An 11,285-nucleotide genomic window follows, 5' to 3' on the forward strand; every position below is an offset into this window, starting at 1 on the left:
TATCAAATGTATATCAGTTTTGCAAATTTTTCCCATCCCGTAGGTTGCCTTTTCATTTCACTGATGTTTTTCTTCCTGTGCAGATGCTTTTTAGTTTGATATAGTCCCACTTGCTTATTTTTGCTTTTGTTGCCTTTGCTTTTGTGTCTTTAATCCATTTTGAGTTAATTTTTGTGTATGGTATAAGATAGTAGATCACCTTCTTTGACCTTTTAAGATGGCAACTTATATTATCAAATTCCCTTTTATTGGAAGACTGTTGCATACTTGGAAAAAAGACATGTTACTGGCCTATTGTTATTTTAATGTGCTTCTGGATTCTGTTTGCTAATACTAATTTAAGATATTTGCTTTTATATTCTCAAAGGTTGCCCTCTGATATGTTGTTACTGCTGTAGTCATCTCTGTGCCGTATTTCTCTGTTTGGGGTATTCCTCCAGAGGATGAAATCCTAGTTGCTCTGCTCCAGGGGGAGATATGGAAGAATATTGTGACTAGAAGGAGGCCAGCCTAGACAAGGAAGGGCTGGGATAAATTTGCCTTGAAATTAAGCCATGATGAAGAATAGTCAGGCAGAAAGCATAGGTCATCTGCATGTATTTAAAAACTATGAAGAAAAAAAAGGTAGCATCAAGCTTAATGGTAAAATAATGAAAGAATATCCACTTAAGTCAGGAACAATATAAGAATGCTCATTCTTACTACTGTTAACATGGCTTTGGAGGTATTAACAAATGTATTTAAATAAGAAAAAGAGGTTTAACATTGGAGGGAAAAAGATGGCAAAGGTATCATTATTTGTAGAAAACACCTTTATTTACCTGAAAATTCAGAACCACCACCAACAAAACTATTATAAGCAAGATGACAATTTAACAAAACGGTTGTATACAAAACTAATGTACAATGATCAAGAGGTTTCCTAAATAAGACAACCTACTGGATGTGAGAAAATATTTGCAAATGGTATATCTGATAAGGGGTTAGATCCAAAGTATCTAAAGATACAACTCAACACACAGAAAACCAAATAAACCAATTTAAAATGTATAATATCTATAGAAAGGAAACTTCAAAATTCCACCAGAGAATGGAATGGCAGACTAAGAACCTCCAAAAATCCACTCCCCCCATAAAAGCAATGAGAACTCTGGCAAAAAAATTTCAAAATCAACTTTTTCAGAACTCTGAAGATGAACCAAAGGCTCGCAACAATCCAAGGAACATTTAATCAAGAAAAATGGCTGAATCCCAATAAGGACAGGGAGCTTTTCAGAATTATAACTTGCCCTATTCTGATCCCCTTCTTCCCAGCTCTATGGTAGCTTTGAAAGCCAACAGCCTCATAACATGGTAGCTGTGGAACCCAGCTACCTAGCAACCACTGGAGAGAACAGACAGGTTTGGGGCTCCTGAAAAAGCCCCACTCCAAGAGAATTACATAGTTTGACCTTTTTAGAGGCTCCTGGAAATTCCCACTCATAGGGCTTATCTTTATTTGACCTCATTCAGAGCTTACTCACTGCGAAAGCCTTTTCCTGGAACATTTGTTTAAAAAAAGAAAATCAGGGCGCCTGGGTGGCTCAGTCGTTAAGCGTCTGCCTTCGGCTCAGGTCATGATCCCAGGGTCCTGGGATCGAGCCCCACATCGGGCTCCCTGCTCGGCGGGAAGCCTGCTTCTCCCTCTCCCACTCCCCCTGCTTGTGTTCCCTCTCTCGCTGTGTCTCTCTCTGTCAAATAAATAAATAAAATCTTAAAAAAAAAAAAATAAATAAATAAAATAAAATAAAATAAAAATAAAAAAAGAAAATCAGTAGTGGCTGTTTAATATTGAAGGTACATGAAAAAGGGTAACAGTTATAGAGCAAAAAAAGACTGCCCAAAAACTGAAAAGGAAGTGTGGGGAATGAGATGTCCATAGAAGACTTTGAAATATGCCAACACATTCCTGTGGAGCTAGAGGCCATCTGATGTACAAGCCAGTGCACATGCCCAGGAAAAGACTTGAGAAGGCTCTAATCTCTCAAGTCTGGTTAGTGTTGAGGCTCTGTATAAGCAGGAAGTGAAGGCTAAGCCTGAGTTGTAAACTGCCAGATTTAGGGTTTGCCCTAACACATAGACACAGACCCCTTGGCAAAGGCTGGGAAACTGGTGCCAGGCATTTAAGGAATCTCTGTCCAATCACTGGCTAACCCCTAAGTTAAGTGAGCAGAGACTTTAGTGGCCACACATGACAAAGAAAACAGACTACAAAATTAGTACAGGAAAGTCACTAAACAAACACAGAACAACAACCACTGCACCAAACATTAACTAAAATAAATCCTGGATGGTAAATATCTGACTTACAGAGTTGCCAAATTATATTATTTAAAATGCCTGGTTTTCAATGAGAAATGATGAGATAAGCAACAGCACACTGTTGCTAGTAGTTTTTTGGTGGAGTCTTTCAGGTTTTCTATATATAGCATCATGTCATCTATAAACAGTGGAAGTTTTACTTCTTCCTTACCAATTTGAATGTCTTTTCTTTTTTCTATTGTCCGATTGCTGTGGCTAGGACTTCCAGTATATGTTGAAGTGGTGAGAGTGGACATCCTTGTCCTGTTCCGACCTTCGGGGAAAAGCTCTGTTTTTCCCCATTGAGTATGATGTTTGCTGTGGGTTTTTCATATATGGCCTTTATTATGCTGAGGTATATTCCCTCTAGATCTACCTTGTTGAGGGCTTTTATCATGAATGGATGTTGTACTCTGTCAACGCCTTTTCTGCGTTTATTGAGATGATCATATGGGTTTTATCCTTTCTCTTATTGAAATGATGTATCACATTGACTGATTTTTGAATATTCAAACACCCTTACATCCTGGGAATACAACCCCCTTGATCGTGATGAATGTTGTTTTTTTCATTGTATTGTTGGATTTGGTTTGTTAATATTTTGTTGAGGATTTTTGCATCTACATTCATCAGGGATACTGGCAAGTAGCTCTGTTTTTTTTGTGGTGTCTTGCTACTTAATTTTTTTGAAAAAGATTTTATTTATTTATTTGACAGAGAGAGAGAAAGAGAGAGAGAGTGCACAAGCAGGGAGAGCAGCAGGCAGAGGGAGAGGGAGAAGCAGGCTCCCTGCTGAGCAGAGAGCCTGATGTGGAACTTGATCTCACGACTTCAGGATCATGACCCAAGTCAAAGACAGACGCTTAACTGGGCCACCCAGGCGCCCCAATTTTAAGAGCTCTTTAATATCCCCCTAATATGTTAGTGATATTAGCCATTTGTCCGTTATATATGTTGCAAATATTTTCTCCTGGTTTGTCAATTGTCCTCTGACTTTGTTTATGATGGCTTTTGACCATGAGAAATGTTTTAATGCAAATTTATCAATTTTTTTTATTATTCTGGATTTCAAGTCATAGTTAGACTTTCCCTACACTGAAGCTAAAGAGGAAGTCATTCGTGTTGTCTGCTAGTACTTGCATAGTTTCAGTTTTTGCATTTAGATCTCTAATCCAGTTAGAATTTATTTATTTATTTATTTATTTTTTAAAGATTTTATTTATTTATTTGACAGAGAGAGACGGGAAGAGCTGGAACACAAGCAGGGCGAGTGGGACAGGGAGAAGCAGGCTTCCTGCTGAGCAGGGAGCCCGATGCGGGGCAGACGCTTAACGACTGAGCCACTCAGATGCCCCAGAATTTATTTTTATGTGAAGTGTTAGGTATGGTTCTACTTTTATCTTTCCCCAAATAGCTACTCAGTTGTTTTCAGCACTATTTTTTAGAAAGTCCATTTTTGCCCCAGCAGCTTGAGATGACCCTTTACCAATATTCCAAGTTTCCAAATGTGCCTCGGTCTATTTTGGGGCTTTCTATTCTATTCTATTCTATTCTGCTGGTCTGTTTGTCTACTCATGCACTGATACTGCACAGTTTTGTTATAGAGGCTTTATAGTATGTTTTCTTGTCTGATAAGGCTAGGGCTCCTCAGATTTTCCTTTTCATTGTTTGCCAAAATATTTTTGCATATTTGTTTTTTTCTATATTGTATTCTTGCTAAAATGCATAGCCTGCATTTAATCATGAGGACACTGAGGGAAATTGTATACAAGAATCGGCTAATATTCTTCACAAAAACATTAAGGTCATGAACAAAAAAGAAAGATGAAGGAATTTTCCAGAATTAAAGGAGAGTAAGGAAACATGACAAATGTACTATGTGGTCCTAGATAGATAAAAAGACATGGGACAAGTGACAAGTTTAAATGAGGTCTATAGATTAGATAATAATAATGCATCAATATTACTTTACTGGTTGACTGTACTATATTTATGTAGGTTATAAACATTTGGGGAAACTGGGTAAAGGATACATGGGAATTCTTTGTAATATTTTGGCAATCTTTTTATAAACCTGAAATGATTTCAAATTAAAAAATAAAAACATTTGGGGCACCTGGGTGGCTCAGTCGTTAAGCATCTGCCTTCGGCTCAGGTCATGATCCCAGGGTCCCGGGATCGAGCCCCATGTCGGACTGTCTGCTCGGCGGGAAGCCTGCTTCTCCCTCTCCCACTCCCTCTGCTTGTGTTCCTGCTCTCACTATCTCGCTCTGTCAAATAAATAAATAAAATCTTAAAAAAAAAAAGTAAAAACATTTAAAGATGAGAAAAAATTTAATTATACATAATAAATATTTATTATATTTATAAAATATTGGAATATTACGTATAATCAATCTCTTTGCCAAACGTAGGAGTTACAGACTTGTTACTGGCAAGAGTGAAGCAAATGGGTGAGCAAAACTATTGTGATGTAGGAGCATTTCCTAGTTTAGCTTTCATTAAACTGTCAGTGCAGGAACTGGATTCCTAGGAAGGTTACAATGTTTCCTGGTAAGACTTGCCAACCGCTTCTGGGAATGATGTTGGCATTACTTGAAGGTGCAGACCAGATGGCCTGCCTTCTGATGCATTTGGGCAAGTAGCAGAGGCAAGGGGAGGTTGGATAAATATGTGGAAGGGTTATTTAATGTGATACAGTACCAAAACTCTAAGGACTTGCAGCTAATTTAAAATTCCAACTTTTGAACCTTTATCCAGGCCACCCTAGAGTTAAAGCCTTGACTCACTCTCAAACTCAGAAAAAGAGAGCTAAATGATTAACAGAGGCAGGGAGAAAGGCTGTGGTAGAAATGCATTCCTGATGGCCCAGAAAGTGCTGCTTGTTGACATATAAAGTCAGAGTTTAGTATCAGCAAGCAAAGCTGCTTGATTCCCATAACTCATCAGCCTCTGTCACTCTGTATGTGGATCAGCTTTTCTGCCCAGGTCAGAGAGCAGGGATCCCTTAGAGGAGCATGTTGTATTTACTGTGGGGTGCCTGATGTCTGGGTTTTCTGACTGGGAAGCATTTCTGACTCACCTCATGTGGAGCTTCTGAACTGCCCATTCTTGGAGAAAATCTTTTCTCCGGTACTTCAAATGACTCTTAGAAGAACCATGGCTTGCCCACTGGAGGGGCCTCTGTAAAATAAAGCAGGTTGGCTAGACTTTGTTTTCAAGAAAGTAGAATTAGAAAATCAATCCTTACATTACATGTAACACATTTGATGGTCAGCCTCACACATGGATATTTTAAATCTGGGGGTATTTCAGTGCGACATCTGAGAGCTATGCATTATAAAAGCAGAAAAGCATGTACTCTTTTTTTTTTTTTTTTTTTTTGTCAGCTTTCTTAGCCTGTGATACCCTAAAGATGCAAAATTAATCATACTGAACAGAGAAAACATAACAAATTACTTAATACCTTTGACTTGAATTCTACCTTTATTAAAAAGGCAAGCAGCTAGTGGTTTACATTATTGTGTGTACCTTAAATTAAGTTAGAAACTGTTATAAGATGGAAGATTTTTGTGGTCATCAGTTTTCAAAAACACTTCAGATAAAGGCTACCTAGAATAATTACAAGTACATTTTAAGAGTTATAAACTCACCTTGCAGGAAGTAATTTGTTGAACTATACTAGAGGTTTTACCAGAAAGGAAGAACAATGTCATAAATAATTTTGTGAGTCACATTAAAAGGAATTTGATGGGACGTCTGGGTGGCAAAGTTGGTTAAGCATCCCACTCTTGGTTTCAGCTCAGGTCGTGATCTCAGGGTCGTGAGACAGAGCTCCGCGTCAGGCTCCTCGCTCAGTGCAGAGTCTTTTTGAGATTCTCTCTCCCTCTCTCTCTGCCCCTCCCGCTCATTCTCTCTCTCCCTCTCAAATAAGTAAATCTTTATTTTTTAAAAAGATTTTATTTATTTGTCAGAGAGAGAGTGAGTGCACAAGCAGAGGGAGTGGCAGGCAGAGGGAGAAGCAGACTCCTCACTGGGTAAGGAGGAGCCTAATGCAGGTCTCGATCCCAGGACCCTGAGATCATGACCTGAGCTGAAGGCAGCCACTTAACAGACTGAGCCACCCAGGCATCCCCAAAATAAGTAAATCTTTAAAGAAAAAAAAAAAAGAATTTGGTGAGAAGGGTGATTGGTAAAATCTATCTTGTAGTTAAGAAATCTAACTTGAAGAGTTGTAGAGCTTGACACTGTTGGGATATAGTTGCACACATTTGCTGCTCATGCTTCATATACTAATGCAAAATGATAATAAAGGTAGTAATTTTGAGGGCTTCAATTATGCCAAACTACCAGATACATAATTAATAAAGTACTAAAATAATATTTTAAAAATAATCATAACTGGGGCACCTGGGTGTCTCAGTTGGGTAAGCGTCTGCCTTCGGCTCAGGTCATTATCTCAGGGTCCTGGGATCCAGCCTGGTGTCTGGCTCCCTGCTCAGCAGGAAGTCTGCTTCTCCCTCTCCTTCTGCCCCTCCCTCCTTCTCGTGCTCTCTCTCAAATGAATAAATAAAATCTTTAAAAAATTATAACTATCATTTCTTTAAAAAAAGCATATAACTCACAGTTAGTAGACTTACTAAATTGGATCAGAACTATATTATCGGAGGTATATTTTAGGTTTGTGGGTTCTCATAAAACAAAACTCACAAGTCCTCTAGAATTATCAGAACCACTGAGGGCTAGCAATTAATGCAAAGGAACTGGGGGTTTGGTTAGAGATAGTTGGTTACAATCCCAAACTCTAATGCTATAGTCACACCATTTATACCACTCAATTACCTAGAAAATCAGCTGAATTTGAGCACTTTTAGTCATGGGTCCAAATTCATTTACATATGTTAATACTGAAGCTATGGCATTTGTCTTGTTATAAATACCTTGCCTCACATTGTAATGTAAAATGTGTGATATTTAGCACTGCTTATATGAATTATATAAATAATACAAAATTTGGATAAATTGAGGCTTTTAAAATTAGTATTATTGTTGTTACTTTTTCCATTAGTACCTGCAGCTTCAGCAATGACTTTGTGACACTGTGTCTTTTTTTTTTTTTTTTTTAAGATTTTATTTATTTATTTGACAGAGAGAGACACAGTGAGAGAGGGAATACAAGCAGGGGGAATGGGAGAGGGAGAAGCAGGCTTCCCGTGGAGCAGGGAGCCTGATGCGGGGCTCGATCCCAGGACCCTGGGATCATGACCTGAGCCGAAGGCAGACGCTTAACGACTGAGCCACCCAGGCGCCCCTGTGACACTGTGTCTTAACAGTGACCAGTTCTGTAGCTTTTAAAATGCTGGATTTTCAGTTGTTTGTTTTGTTTGTTTGTTTTTTAGAGAGAGAGAGAGAGAGAAAGAGAGAGTGCACACGGGCAAGCAGGGGAAGGAGCAGCGGGGGAGAGAGAATCTTAAGCAGGCTCCAAGCCCAGCACGGAACTGACTCAGGGCTTGATCTCATGATCGAAGGTCATGACCTGAGCTGAAATCAAGAGTTGGTCGCTTAACTGACTGAGCCACCCAGGCACCCCTGGATTTTCAGTTGTAAGGCAGATTTTGTCAGTGGCTTTTCTCTTATTAAATTCTCTAATATTAGGGGCGCCTGGGTGGCTCAGTTTGTTGGGCGGCTGCCTTCGGATCGGGTCAGGATCCCAGAGTCCCAGGATCAAGTCCTGCATCAGGCTCCCTGCTCGGTGGGGAGTCTGCTTCTCCCTCTGACCCTACCCCCTCTTGTGCTCTTTCACTCTCTCTCTCTCTCTCTCAAATAAATAAAATAAAATCTTTAAAAAAAAATAAATTCTCTAATATTAATGAACAATGAAACATCCATTAAATTATTAGGAAATAATATATATTATACTGGATTGTATAATGCTGAGAAGTTTATGTCTTCAACAAAATTGTTAGACCTGTCCCTGACTTTGAGCAATAACCACATTATAGTCATTAACTGAAAAATAAAGATAAGAATATGCCATTGTTTCTACTATGTGAAAAATAAAACCTTGTAAATCATAAAACATCACAACTCTTATTACAAGTACTTAAAAGACTGTGAACTTATCAAAATGCATATGAAGAAAGTTTTTTGTTTTTTTTCTAAAGTAGGCTCCACATCCAACATGGGGCTTTAACTCATGACCCTGAGATCATGAGCCACATGCTCTACCCAGTGAGCCAGTCAGGCACCCTGAAACACGTTTTAATATATTTTACAATGGGTAGATTTATCTGAATTCTCAGGCATGGTTATGGCAGAGCAAGAATTCTCTAGCAAATTCAATAAAAAGCATGACTGAAAAACATTTGAAAAGTTCTACGGGAGAAGTGCCAGTAAAGACCGCAGGACTGGACAGACAAGAAGGGGAGTTCAAGAGAGCACCATCCCACAGGAGGCCAGAAAGGCTCCATCAAGAACATAGTGGTCACTAGTCTTGGGCAAGAGCGGGGACAGCTTTTCCAGAGACTGGAAGAAAGGGAGCATGTAGCCTGTTGTTTTTGTTTTCCTAGCATCTCTTATCTCTGCTTTTGGTAACAGTCCCAAATTTTTGTTTGGGGACCCACTAAGAGGTGGGAGAAGTGGGAGTATGATCTAAGGGAAGCCAATCAGATTCTATTTATCTCAGGAATTTGAAAGTTCATAAAAGAAACACAAGAAGGGAAATGACTGGACCTTGGTCATTCTGGTGGCATTGGCTCAAAGGGGACTCCTGAGTTCCTATGGTTTATGCCCTTTCCAAGCCCTGACTGCTTAGCTTTTCCTTACCTGTGAGTCCTGTAGGTTCTTAACCCCAAATTCAATTTTGTCAGTTTGCCAGTCAAATTCTGTTATGTGCAAATAAAGAGCTGCATGAGATACAGAAGGTGTGTATACGTAGAAACATTTTAAGTATGAGGTGAGAAGAGGAAGTCTGTTCTCTCTTGCAGAGAGGCAAGTGGGTAGATAATATGAAAAACTGTGGTGAACTTATGGAAGGGAGCTGATCAAGGATAAGTATAAAGATCAAGGATAAGTAAAAGGACTGTTAATCAGTGCTGAGAGTTCAGCCAAATTTGCAGAATATTAATTTGTAGTGATTTCATTTGGGAACCTAGGTGCAGGAAAGGAGAAAGGACATAACTGGACTGATTGAAAGTTAGGAGCTAGCAGAGCTATGTGTCAGAAAGTTGACATGAGGATATTAAAGAGCTTTCAGGAGAAGTTGATGGCTACTATCACGCATGCTACGCAGAACAGGAAAGGAAATAAAGCTAAGAAGGTGTTATTGTGGGAAAAGGGGAGGACTGAGGGATGAGGTTTGGGTTAGTTGATAACAGACTAGGGAATAAAAGAAAGACCTGAAAATTTAAAAGGCTGCTCTATTGCAGTCCAGATCTAGAAGAAAGAAAATCAGGTGATAAAGTCCAGGGTGTGGGTGAGGGGCTTTGAGAATTGGGATGTTGATTAAGGTTCTTGAGGCACATTAAGCCCAGGGTCATTACCTGGCTACTGAAGTTGATGATGTCAGATGAGATGCAAGAGCAGTAACTGGCTCACCTAAATTTTACCAAATTGGAAACGTTTTTGTTTTTTATGAATGTGAGGCATTCTACTAGAAGGCTGGTAGATAGCCACTTAAAAATAAAGTTCCCTCAAGAGAGTAAGACTAGCTACAGTGTAGCACAGTGGCTAACTGTGTAGGTTCTCGGCTCTGTGTCTTTACTGATTGTCTAACCCTGAGGAAGTTACTTATCTTTCTGTGCCTCAGTTTCTTCAACTATAATATAAAGATAATAGTACCTACTTCACAGGATCATTGTAAGAATTGAATGAATTAATACGTATAAAATGTTTGGTAAATACTGAGCACTTCATAAATACCAGCTATTATTAATAAAGGGAGACAGATATATAAATAAATTATAATACAATGTTATGATATTTGTACAAACATACAGAAAATGACAGGGGCATTTAAACTGTACTTGGCATAATCAGGGAAGTCTTCACTGAGGTGATAGAGGCAAAAACAAAAGAAAGTCCAACAGTTGGACAAAGAGCATAGGGAAAGTGGTAAGATCCATGTTTAATGCTCGCCAGGAGGCAGGCATCGTGCTAGGTGTTTTAAGAATATCAGCACACTATGGAGCACTGGGTGTTATGCACAAACAATGAATCATGGAACACTATATCTAAAACTAATGATGTAATGTATGGGGATTAACATCACAATAAAAAAATTAAAAAAAAAAAAAAAGAATATCAGCACACTTAATACCATGTCCCTGCAAGATACGTATCTTCCTTTTTCTGAGGACGAAAGGTAACAGAGTTTAAGTAACTTGCCCTTGGGCACAAAGGAATGAAAAGAAACTGGGATTTTTAATTAAAGAAGTTGGTCTGGCACAAGAGGGACTCAGCAAAGGGAAAAATCTGGATCACTGAGCGCTAGCGGGGAGCTGGGAGAATTGAAGATATATTCACAACAGAGATCAGATTATAAAAGATTTTTGCTTGTCTTACGAAAAGTCTGCACCTGAATCTGTGGACAACGCTGAATGCGTTAAAGGCTTTTTTAAGCAGGACCTACACAAAGAGTTGAAACCGAGCAGGTCGGCAGGCACGGTGATGGTCAGATTGGTCCGTCCCCCTCCACTTACTGAGCGCCAGTGCGCCGACCCAGCAGCGAAAAGCAGCGGAGATGCAACCAGGAAGAGACGCAGCTGGGAAAGCTTTCCCTCCGCCCACGTCGCCCGACGGCCGAAGCCGCTAGGGGGGTTGTTTCAAAGGTTTCGGGACTCCCCTCTTGTGACAAGCCGGGTTGGCAGCGTGCTCCGGAGCCACAGCCTGCGTCCTCCCGCTGCAAGACAGCCCGGCCACCAGCGCCCCCTGCCGTCGGCATCCTC

The sequence above is a fragment of the Phoca vitulina genome, unplaced genomic scaffold, assembly GCF_004348235.1.
Source record: "Phoca vitulina isolate PV1807 unplaced genomic scaffold, GSC_HSeal_1.0 scaffold48, whole genome shotgun sequence".
Classification (NCBI taxonomy): domain Eukaryota; kingdom Metazoa; phylum Chordata; class Mammalia; order Carnivora; family Phocidae; genus Phoca; species Phoca vitulina.